At 55.6% G+C, this 11,551-nt stretch overlaps 1 protein-coding gene across 2 annotated transcripts in view; it reads left to right on the top strand.

Annotated features, from left to right (window-relative positions):
• Positions 1 to 3,049: 3,049 nt before the first annotated feature.
• ST3GAL1 (ST3 beta-galactoside alpha-2,3-sialyltransferase 1) overlaps positions 3,050 to 11,551 on the top strand; it is a 93,533-nt gene continuing 85,031 nt past the window's right edge. Inside the window, exon 1 of one of the 2 annotated variants that reach the window (XM_040625652.1) lies at positions 3,050 to 3,348. The gene's annotated coding sequence lies outside the window, so the exon portion shown is untranslated. The remainder of the gene's footprint in view (positions 3,349 to 11,551) is intronic. The other variant, XM_040625649.1, reaches the window with a different exon arrangement.

Below are 11,551 nucleotides of genomic sequence, written 5' to 3'. Positions count from 1 at the left end.
GTCGTGATGGACAAGATTAATCAGCTGCCTTAGCATGGATGCGGGGTGTAACAGATGTTCCTGTAGACTGTGATTCTGTGTTCTGCTGGCTCAAATGCCCCCAGGATTTCCAGGGTTGAAAGGTAGCTTAAGTGTCCTACATCCTATATTCCCTGTAATGCAAAATGTATGGCTCTCCTTCCCCATGCTCACTCTTGAGATGGGCGCACGCTGCCTGGGCAGCCCATTCACGGTTAGCTTACTGACCCATGACCCAGTGAGGCCTGCCAATCAGATTCCTCTTCTGGAAAAGCTAAAACCCAGAATAGATGAACAGTGGGAAGTGAAATTGGAAGGAGTGTTTCTACAGTTGTCACGACATAGAGGGGCTGGGGCTGCAACTACGGGGAAAATGGTAGGGCAGACCCCCGGGCTGGGGAGGACTATGGGCCAGGAGAGAACAGAGCAGAGACGGGGGTGAGAGGAGGGAAAGAAAGGCGAGGGAGGGAAGGAGAGCCACAGAGCTGGAGCCAGAGCCAGAAAGACTGGCTGCCTTTCTCCTTCTAGCTTCCGTCAGTACATCCCTCCGTTACTGCCTTTCCTCTAAGGAAAGTTGGGCCTCCAAAACCGTGGTAAGTAAAGCACTGGCCCAAACAAACCGACACGTGCTCAGGAGCTCTGAACTCACCGCTGACAAGCCAGGCAGCCCTTTTCTGCCCAATCACACAGATGGCATCAGGGCCCATTAGGAGCCTTCCATTCTGATGTGTGAAGAAAGGGGGTGGGGGGAAGACGAAATCAATTTCCTCCACCATTATTACTGAGAGCTTTGCAGTTGCTCTGAGTATGTGGGGGAGGGTGTGTGTGTGAGCATTAAATCAATGTCAGGGCTCCCTGGGGGGACTCACTGTGCAGACACTCCCAGCAATGACTATGGCTGCTATTCTTAGGCAGGGCATGTCGGGAGACACACTCAGGGTGACAATGGGGAATGCCCTGACACATAGCCCCGGATGTGGGCTCCCGGAAAGTCCAGGGGCCTCAGAAGTGCTGTCTCCATGGCCTGTCACAACGCTAGAATAAATGGGAGAGGAGGGGAGCCCTCTCTCCTACCTGGTAAGAAATACATTATAACAGAAAGGATGTGGGCCAGAAAAACCTTGCCAGGTTACCCCATTGGAGCCTGGGATGCACATCTTTATAGAGAAGGTGATGACTTAGGCATGTTTCACCACAGAGTCACTTAATTAGGAATTCCCACCTCAATGTGGAGTCACCTAGGGGAACTGCCAAGAACCTGGGGCTGAAATCAAGAGCTGACTCTGGTTCTTTGCTGCAAAGTGGAACAAACAGCTGGATGATCAAGGGCCACGTACTTGCCCAATCTGGTCTTCTCCCCAGACTCCACTAGGATAAGACGGTACAGTCCTAATTACTAAGTAGTTAATTTTCTAGTGGTGAATTTTCTCACTCTCCCCACCCCCTCTTTTTTCAATCTGCTCCTTTTCTACTTCTCTCTGCTCTGAATCACTCCCCTTTCCTCCCCCAAGGCCAAGAAGTCTCCTGGACCAGCCTTCCCTCATTCCCTGGGGCAGGCCACCTCGCTGCCAGGGGTGGGGGCCCAGGCCGGAGGCCCACCGTCAAGACAGCTAACTTTCACTGGGCACTTACTCTATGACCGGCATAGCTTTAAGGGTTCAACATGTAGGAATTCACTTGATTATTACAACAACCTTATAGGATAGACAATTATTCGGCCCATTTTCACAGAAGAGGAAACTGAGGCACAGGGCTACCTAAACTCGTTTTAAGATCACACATCCAATGAGGGCAAGGCAGGCGCAGAAGCAGGAAGTCCTCTCCAGCTGGCCCTGGTCTGAAGCACACACTACAGTGTCCCTCTGATAAATAATGTGTTAGGGAGCTACCCCCCTTCCACCGCAAAAGGCTGACCTCTCCAAGGAAAGCAATGGAAGCTGGAAGAAATAAATACCCCCTAGGCCACACTGCCTCTTTCCTCTTAGCATTGCTCAAAAAAGTTGCAAAAGAGGCACAATCCCTGTGAGGGGATAAAAGCTGTACAGTCACATTGTTTTAATGTCTCTTAAACCCCGTGTCCAGCATTTAGTCTCTAAAACTGGCATTCTGGCATTGAGCACTGATGTCTCCAATGCCCCCACTTCCCTCTAAAGAAGAAAAGGCAAACCCTCGCCCCCAAACCTGAGCCCCAAAGGGGGTCTGGTGCCAGGAGCCCCAGGCCCAGGCCTCCCTGGGACCGGCCCCTGCCTGGAGTCCCGCTGCCTGGCGCTCGCCCCACTCTGGACCGCGGTGCAGCCTCCGCATCTGGGAGGAAAAACCCGCGGCGGGCGGGCGGGCGAGCCAGGGCGGGGGCCGCGCCGCAGTGGCCGCTATGCGGCTCGGAACTGGGCCCGGGCTCCGGCCTTACCGGGGCCCCGGCTCCGGCCTTACCAGGGCTCCAGCCCCGCCGCGCTCCTTCCCTCCCCCTGCCTGAATCCCACCTCGAGTCCCGCGCCCTTAGAGGAAGTCGGCGGCTTTGCCCAGTCGCCAGCAGGGGATCAGCCCCTTCTTGCTACGTGCGCGCCCATCTCGGGCTCTTCGGGGCACCGCTACGTCCTCTCGCTGGGCGCCCGTCGCCTCCTCTCCGGGGCTGACCCCACGGGTCCCCCGGCGGTTCTTCCTTAGTCTCGTCAGCCTGAGGGCGGCGGCCTCGGCGCGGAGTGTCGTGGAGTTGTCCCTGCAGAGCCCTCTCAGGGCGGTGATCCAGTCCCCGCGCCGCCTCCGGCGTCTCCCCAGACTGGCCTCCGCTAGCCGGCTGCGGTCCACGTGGCTCCGGAGCTCGCAGGAAGCCCTGAGCAAGCGGAAAGCCGAGCCGAGAGCGGGCGGAGGGGGCGCGGGGGGGTGGGGGGGTAGCAAGGGCCCGGGGGGCGGGCGCTGGGCGGAGGAAGGGGAGGGCCGCGTGCCGCCGAGGCGCCCGCCCAGCTCCGGCGCGCCCCGCTCCCGGCCCCGGCCGGCCAGGGAAGCGGCCCCTCCCCGGCCGCCCGCGCGCCCCTCCCGTTACACCCGGGGGAAGGTGTTCCCGAGACCGCTCCCATCCTTACCCCGCCTCCCCGCTTCCCCGGCTCCAGCCTCTGCCGGCGGAGCTCCACTATGCCAGACAGTTTCGACACTTTGCAAAGACAAAGACCAGAGGGAGGAGGAAGAGGTGGACGAAGAGGAAGAGGAGGAGGGAGAGGAGGAGGGAGCGATGTGAGCTGGGAAGGGGGCGAGTGTTCGGGACACCCCCCCTTTATTCTTCTCGGAGCCCCTCATCCCCAAAGCGGCGGAAACTCCAGCGTGTCTCCAGCTGCGGTGAGTGAGCGCGCCGAGCCCAACGCTGCCGGGGTGCGCTGAGGGCTGCGTCCGCCGGAGTTGGGGTTCCGGCAGTTTCGAGTGTGTTCTCCTAGTGGAGGGGTGATTGCCCGGAGCCGGGAACAGAAATGGTCGGGAGGGGTCTAGGAGGGTGTGACATTGGAAGTGGGACTGAAGACCCCAGGCGCCCGGAGGAAGACACACGTAGGGAGACCCCTTCCCCAGCTACGGCGTCACCAGGGTCTTTGGGAGAGGGACGAGGTCCTGGAGGAGGCTGGGGCTCCGGGATCTTCAGCCGTTATTAGAAGAGCCGCTGGGACCTCAGCAGGGAGCCTGCGCCAGGTCCGGGGCAGCGGTCCCCGGGGTGGCCCCAGTGACATTGCACCGGCGCCAGGCTGGAATCTCCCGGGTCGGGGCCGCCAGAGGGCGAAGCGGCCAGCGGGGCCGCGGGTGGGATGAGTCCCCTCTGGGCGGCTGGCTACGGCTCTTCCGAGTGGAGCGAGGGGCGCGGGGGCGCGCGGAGGCGCCCGGTGATCCGGTCCAGCGGCGGCGGGACGGTGTTGCGATCGAGCCTCCAAATCCGTTGCGAGCAGGAGCACATCCGGGAGGTGGCCATAGCCCCCGGGGACGCCGCCGGCCCACGTTGCTCCGGAGACGGTGGAGAAGTTGGCGCGGTAGCTAGACGTGGCGTGGTGGGCAGGGAGAGATTGGGTGGGCGCAGGGGAGCGTGGCGGGGGTGGTGCTGGTGGCAACTCGAAACTCTGGAGTCCGCCCCAGCCCCGTTAGGCGTCGCAGCTGCAGCGAAATAATCTGACAAAAGTTAGCAACTTGTCCGCGTTTCTCGGGTGTGTGACCTGCACGGGGCAGGGGCCGCTCTTTGGGAGCGGGGCGGGCAGCCGCGACACTGGGGCAAAGCGCGGGATAGGGCTACGGCTAGATTCGGAATCGGGACCGTGGCGCAACTTTGAGCTCCTCCTTTTGCCGAGCATGAGTGTGTTTGAGCGTGACCTTGCGGGAGTAATCGCGGCTGAACTTGAGATGGGGGTTGAGGCTGCGCCCGGTCTGCCTTCTCCTTGCCCCGAGGCCCGGTCTCTGGGGAAGGGCGTCTGCAGAGTCTGGGTTCTGCTCGGCGCCTGGAGCCCCGAGCCCCTCCAGCCTGCCGCCCGCAGGTCCTGGAGCCCCGAGCCCCTCCAGCCTGCTGCCCTCGCGGGGCTTCGTGGGGGGCACTTGGCGGGTGGACACGTGCGCGCCCAGAAGTGCGCGGGTGGTGGGGGCTGGGCGGGTCACTGTGTCTGGAGGGCTCTGCGTGTCCCGCAGCGAGAGACAGCCTCGTCCCTGAGGGCAGTGACCCCTTTGCCGCGGGGCCGGGTCAGGCATCTCCCTGGCTTTCACGTGCCCACCGCCAGAGACTCCTTGCCTCTTCGGGTTCACCCTCCTGCGGGCCCCTTCGCCCCGTGGATTTGCTCCCCAGGGAGACAGCGAGCGCCCACCCCTGCTCTGAGGCTGAGTGTGTGTGTTGGGGCGGGGGGAGTGCGGGGAGAACGAGCTTCGCAGGGAATGAGGTTGTCCAGGAGTCGTCGCCACCGCGCCTGACACACAGTAGGGAAAGGCTGTTTGCAAAGGCCTGTAGATGGAAATGCGCTGGCAGGGGCCGGACGTCCCCTTCTCTCCTTGTCCCCCCTATTTCCACTACGGAATTCACGTTCATCCACCCAATCAAGCCCTTTAGGCTTCTAGACGTGCCTTGAGCACCTACTACGTGCGGGGTTCAAAGCTGGGCTGTTCTTAGAAGCTGAGGGCGGAGCCACCTGGTGTTCTTGCCCGGGAGCTGCGTAGGGACGCCCGGGACTTTCGGAAAAGGCAAGGTACACTGCCCCCTGCCGGTTGCTTTGGAAACTGCTGCTGGGCTCCGAGGTGGGGAAGGGGCGCCAGAGGCAGGGTGCCTGGGCTCCCTCAAGATCCCTTCCTGCACCTCTCCTTCCTGCCCCAAACACCATGGCCCGGCCATCTTCTGAAATCCCGTGGTTGGCTGAAAAGACCGACCGGAGTTCACCATTCCAGCCTCCCCCGCCCTCGCTCAGATCCCGGTCTTCCACCATCTCCCTCTCTGATGTTCAGGCCTGAGACTTGAACTCTCTGAATCTCAGTTTCTGTATGTGTAAAGTGGGGTCGTTACTATTACCTTCCGGTTGTGTGGCCTAGAGTCTTACATGTAACTGTGTGAATGTGTGTGCACGGACAGATAGACACGTTCACCCATTCACACTATATGTGTGTATTCATGCGACCTTTGACTTCACATCCGGGAAAAGGAATCTCATCTTACAGAGAATTTATTTTGCTGAATAACTAAATAAAAGAATGAGTAGGGGCTCCTTCTTCCACCTTTGGACAACCCCCCAAGCCTGGAAATGTGCTGGCCCTGTGTTCTCCTAGTCCCGCATTTGCTGTCCAGGCTTTTACTCGGACAAGGCAAGGGCCTGGGCAGAAGCACAGTCTTCCCCTCACCTCACTGGGCTGGCAGGCCACCGGGCAGGCGGCTCTTGAACACTGCCCTGAGAATGGAAACAGGAAGTTGTTGTCCCCCTTCGTGGGGGGCGGGGGTGGATTCTGCTCCTCCAGGCTCTGCTTCAGCAGCGGAAGCTGACTTCAGAGCAGCCTTCTTGCTGACCTCAGGGCTGTGTTCCCATTCGGAGGCACAGACTGGCCATTCCCCCACCCTGGTTTACCAGCACCCCACTGAAGTTGGAGACTTCTACAGAGTTGGCTGTCTGGAGCCTGTCTGGAGCCCGAGGCATGGTGGGGTGGATCCATTTGTGAGCCCAGAGGTGAAGGATCCCTGCAGGTCCTGGAGCCTCAGGGGTGTGTGTGTGGCTTTGTGCCAGGTGGGTCTCTGTTGCCCCCTGTGCACCAAGCAGCCCCCCAGGACATGATATCTCCTGGAGGCAAGCTCTCAGCAGCCCCCTCCCCCCGCCCCTGCAAGGGGCCTCTTTGAATCTCCCTTGCTTGAGTCCCTTGCTTTATGGCAGGCAGGCTGCTGACTCAGAGGACTTCTATTTGGATAGGGCTTCTTGCCTTATGGGATCTAAACCTTAACCCTCTCCCCAGGCTCCCTCCCACACCATGAAAGCAACCGAAGTAAAGTAAAAACAACAACAACAACAAAACAAACAAAAAACCCCACCAGTCATCTCCTCATCTCCTTCTCTGGCTTCCCCATAAATCCCGTATGCACCAAGGATGAACGCCACTGGCCAGTGGAAGCGCTGCTGGCCCGGTCATAGAGAATTCTAGAATAAGGTTCACAGGCACTTTGTTCAGTTGTGGAGCATATGTGGAAACTTTATACCCCCCTTGCAGACCCAAGGATCTGAGAGCTCTCTTCTCTAATTTGGGCACACGAACCCAACCTTGGGCCCCAGAGGAAGCCTGTTGTAGTCCCAGGGCCAGTGCTCAATTGCTTTGTAACTTGGCACCCACACTGTTCCAGGCTCTGGTCTCAGTTTCACTCTCTGCAAAATGAGAGGCTTGGAGTTCTGCTGACATGGCCTTGGGGCCATGAAAGCCTTTCTTCATGAAGACAGCCTGCACCCTATTTGCTTTTGCTCCAGCTCCATCCTCAGAACCTTCCAGACATTCCTGGCATCACAGACCACAGGGCCATCCGTGCAGGGACGCCTCCCTTCCCTTACTCACAGACAGTGCTCCAGACTCGCAGAGCCCACGCCCACTTGGTGAAGTCATTCGCCAGCAATTCTCAGCACTGGACATTGAGACATAGCCCAGAAGTTTCAGACTCTGGGGTCTGAAAGTTGGCAGAGTTGAGGTGACATTTGTGGGGACTCCTGATGATGCGTGTGGCCAATAGGAATGTTGGTACCCTCACTAGGACCAATTTTGTTCCCTCTCCAAGCGCTGAAAACGTTCATAGAAATCATTTCGTTCAGTCTTTCATATTAATGAAAACAATACTGAGGCCCAGAGGGGAAATGATGGGACGCTGGGTGACAGAGCTGACCTGGAAAGCTCACTGGTCTCCTAAACTCCCCAGTAGGTGAGTCCTCTCTGTTTCCCCTTCCCCACACCCATATTCTTTTCTGTGTATTTAAGTCTCTGTTTCTTTTTTTTTTTTTTTTAAGATTTTATTTATTTATTTGACAGAGAGAGACAGCCAGCGAGAGAGGGAACACAAGCAGGGGGAGTGGGAGAGGAAGAAGCAGGCTCCCAGCGGAGAAGCCCGACGTGGGGCCCGATCCCAGAACACCGGGATCACGCCCTGAGCCGAAGGCAGACGCTTAACGACTCCGCCACCCAGGCGCCCCCAAGTCTCTGTTTCTTCATTAGAAACTAGCATTCCTTGGGAAGCCTGGGGTTTTATTGTTTCATGGGTCTTGGTGGCATTGTTTTGATTTCAGTTGAACCAACATTTATTAAGAACTTATCATGTTCTGGTCACCATGCCAGATGCTGAAAATACAGGATTGGAAGAGCATGTGATCGATCCTTCTCCCTTTGCCCCAACCTCTTGCTGCCCCCAGAGGTCACCGTGTGGTGGGGAGGCTCCAGGGGCAGGAAGAGTATGTTGCAGTGGTTTGTACGGGGTGGACACGTGCGTGTGCTGAGAGAGGGCTGGGAAAGGGAAGGGAATGGATTCCTCTGCCTTGTGGGACCCTTGGAAGGATTCACTGAGGAGACAAAACCTGCATACGTAGAGGAATCAGACGGCCAGAAAGCAAAGGTATTTTCTTGAATGCATTGAACTGGTATCTAATCAAAGTGGTATGTGCCCTGCATGTCCGAGAAAAATAAAGTAAAATAAAATAACAGACTGGACATAGGTCTGTCCGTTCTGCATGGTTCTGCAGGGGTGAGGGAACGGGGCTTTTAGGGGCTCAGTGATATGGCCCCGTTCCTGTAGTATGTGCCGGTCTCTGGTTTGCTTTGGTGGGATTTATCATTGCGCTCAGCGGAGCGCAGGTCCCTGAACTATGATCTTCCAAGGGTTATGGGCGTTATAGGGATAGTGTGTAAGATAGAGACTAGCTGCTTTGCTTTCACTTTAAGAAAAATAAAATTTGGTGCGTTATCTTTAATCCTTGTCCTTATACTTGATCTCAGATTTAAATGGCTGCCTTGGGAGATGGGGTTAAAGGCATGGCAGGCACTGTGTGGGGACAGGGCCCAGGGTTTCAGGCATAGGACTGCGTCTGACTGTGTGAGCTCAGGCAAGCCCTGTACCTCCGAACCAGGGTTGAAGTGCAGGTGGGTGATTATCTCTGGATGCATGGTGAGGATTCAAGTTCATGAACTGCAGAGTGCCCCAGGAGGGGCCTCCTGATATCCCAGCTAAGAGTCTGTGCAGGACGGTTAGCACCCAATGTGCTGAATGCTGGAGGCACGTATCCAAACAGAGCATGTGGGAAATAGAAGAGTTGACGGAAGGTGGAACATTCTGGAAAGCTCATGGAAACACCCTTGATGTACAAGGCTGGGGTTCATGTTAAATGCTTTGTTAATAACCCCCACTGGAAAGAGCAAGGCTGAATGACCGGGTTAGAGTAACAGCTTGCTTTTCTCATTCCCGTGGCTTGCGTAAAACTGAAAGTTTCTTTATCCCTAGGGCATGACACAGGGAATTACCAGGAACAGGGATATCTGGGGGCGGAGGGGAGTGCACAGGTGAGGGTGCTCCACGCCCTGAGCCCCTCCTGTGTGGCCTGGCTGTCTCAGCAACAGGTGTGAACTGTGTCAGAATTGAAGGCACCCAGAGGGGACTCGGTCTATCCCGGTTCACGCTGGGATGGTTGTTTGAGACAGGACACTGGTGTCAGGATATTTTCTGCTGAGTCAGGTGGATCCAGGCCGGGCAACCACGGGCCTAGGACTCAGAACTCCTAGCTCCTGGTCCCGATCCTCATTCCGCCTGCTCCTGGCTGAGGACCTGGGGTGCATCACTGAACCTCTTAAGAGTCTCCCATTTCCTCAGTTGGTAGATGGCACCGTGTAATTCCTACCCTGCCTGGGAGAATTGGGAGGAACCCCCAGGATGAGGCCATGAACCTGCCTTATTGGTAATAAATATAGTATCTTCTAATTTTTATTAAGCATTTAGGGTGTGCCCAGAACAGTGGCTAGTATTTTAAACATTGACTCCTTCCGGGTTCCAGTCGGAAACATACACTCACAGATGGAGCAGAGCGTTTAGTAAAGGGAACCTCTCCAGAGCTCGGAGTAGTTTTTAGGGAAGTCAGCAAGGGATCTAGCAGGACCTGAGTCCAGGTACCACCGCCCACCGTCTCCTCCCCAACCCCCCCAAGAGGCAGATGGAGGGATGGGTGAGGGGAACCAGGAGTGTGACGATTGGAGTGGATCGAAGCCTCTGAAGAAAGCCTCTCTCCTCAGCCTGGTGGGGAACAGCCAGGAGGATAAGGCTGCCACCTCGCTCTGTCCTGCCTGCTGTTCACAGTCCTCGTGCCCCTGAGAGCTGAGCTCACCTGGCAGCCGGAGATTAGGGGGTTCCGTTTCGGAGCCTCTCAGGGACTGGACGGGTCTGGAGGTGGACCTTGCAGTCGCCTGTCAGCTCCTCTGAGTCTACAGCAGCCAGGGACGTGGGTGGCCAGAGGCTCCCCGAAGCACAGAGCTGTAGGCAGGAGGGGAGCTCCCTTGCTCACGGCCATACCCGTACTGCTGGTGGGAGCCCAGGTTTCCACCACTGCGCTCCATTCCCCTTGTAAGATACAAGACTCCAGAGTAAGACGTTATTATTAAGACCTTAATGTTTTCAGGGCATCCGCGCGGCTCAGTCAGTGAAGCATCTGCCTTCGGCTCAGGTCACGATCCCAGGATCCTGGGACCATTGGGCTCCCTACGCCGCAGGGCGTCTGTTTCTCCCCCTCCCTCTGCACCTCCCCCTGCTAGTGCTCCTCTCCTCAAGTAAATAAAAAAAATCTTAAAAAAATAAAAAAAGATCTTTACGTTTTCAGTAGCGTGTTTGAGAAGCAGGATAGCTTCAGTATCAAGGTTTCTGGGTCTGAGGTTTATCACTATTTGTGCAGTGATCTCATCACTTACTTTTCCCGGGTCTCGGTTTCCTCTTTTGTCATGGGGATGATACTCCGTACAGTTGATCTGAAAAATGGACGAGTCACTCAACAGATGTTAGCTTTTGTTCCCGAGAGGACCACCGTTCAGACATGTGGTGTGGGTGGCAGTTGTGTTCGCTTTTGTCCTTCTGGCCTATTCCATATTCAGATAATACCGTTTGAATATTTTTGTCTTAAAAATCTTTTCCTTCCAAAAACATCTGGGGATGTTGGACCATTTTTTCTGACTGTGTGTTTGTGTACATATGTGTGCGCGTGTGTGCATTTTTTTTTCCTCTAAAATATGTAAAAGTTACCTAACCAGGTCTGATTCTGGCGTCCTTAAGAATATAAAATACAAGTTAAAAATCTCAGTAATTCAGAGAGGTTGAGAGCAAAGAACATTAATTCCAAATCATTGGTGGAATGAAAAAGGGGGTTTCAAATGACTTTTGGTAGGTCCCCATGTGGGTATGCAAAGAAAATCCTTTCTTTGAATTTCACCAGCTACCTTCAAAAAATTCAACCCAAATAGATATCATTGTGATAGATTTTGCTACATTAAAAAAAAAATCCATTTGAGTCCACATTGAACTAACAGACCAGAGTGGCTAAAAATTCCCTTCATGAATATTTACTTAGCAGAGGGCTCTTGAGAAGAACCCAACCCCCCCCCCCCAAAAAAAAGAGAGAGAGAGAGAGAGAGAAAGAAAAACCACAACCAAAGCAAACCCAGCTTCTTCTCTAACTGAGAGGGTGGAATGACTCCAAAATATTGTTTCATGCTCAAAGCGCCTAGAACAACTCCACATGGAAGATGAAAATCCATCTAATTGGGCAGTTACCTTTTCAGAAATACAAGGCTCAGCGGAAAGAAAAGAAGAGGAAAGAAGAAAAGAAAACCTCTTTCCTTGGAAGGCTAGACTGGAGCCCAAAATAAACCGCCTGAATCGGTTGGCCCAATAACGAAGGGCTGGGTTCCCCCTCCCTGTCTTTAGTATAATATCCTCAGAGAGCTGCCCGAGGTCTGAGAGCGAAAACCCCTCCTGAAACCCCCGACCTCTGCCGTCACAGCCGTTGGCATCTGCAGCCCTGACCCTGTTTGGACTCCGCTGAAGCTG

This window comes from Ursus maritimus, unplaced genomic scaffold (genome assembly GCF_017311325.1).
Source record: "Ursus maritimus isolate PB19 unplaced genomic scaffold, ASM1731132v1 scaffold_9, whole genome shotgun sequence".
NCBI classification, from domain to species: domain Eukaryota; kingdom Metazoa; phylum Chordata; class Mammalia; order Carnivora; family Ursidae; genus Ursus; species Ursus maritimus.
Note: the sequence above shows the minus strand (reverse complement) of the source record. Positions and strands in the feature narration are given on the sequence as shown.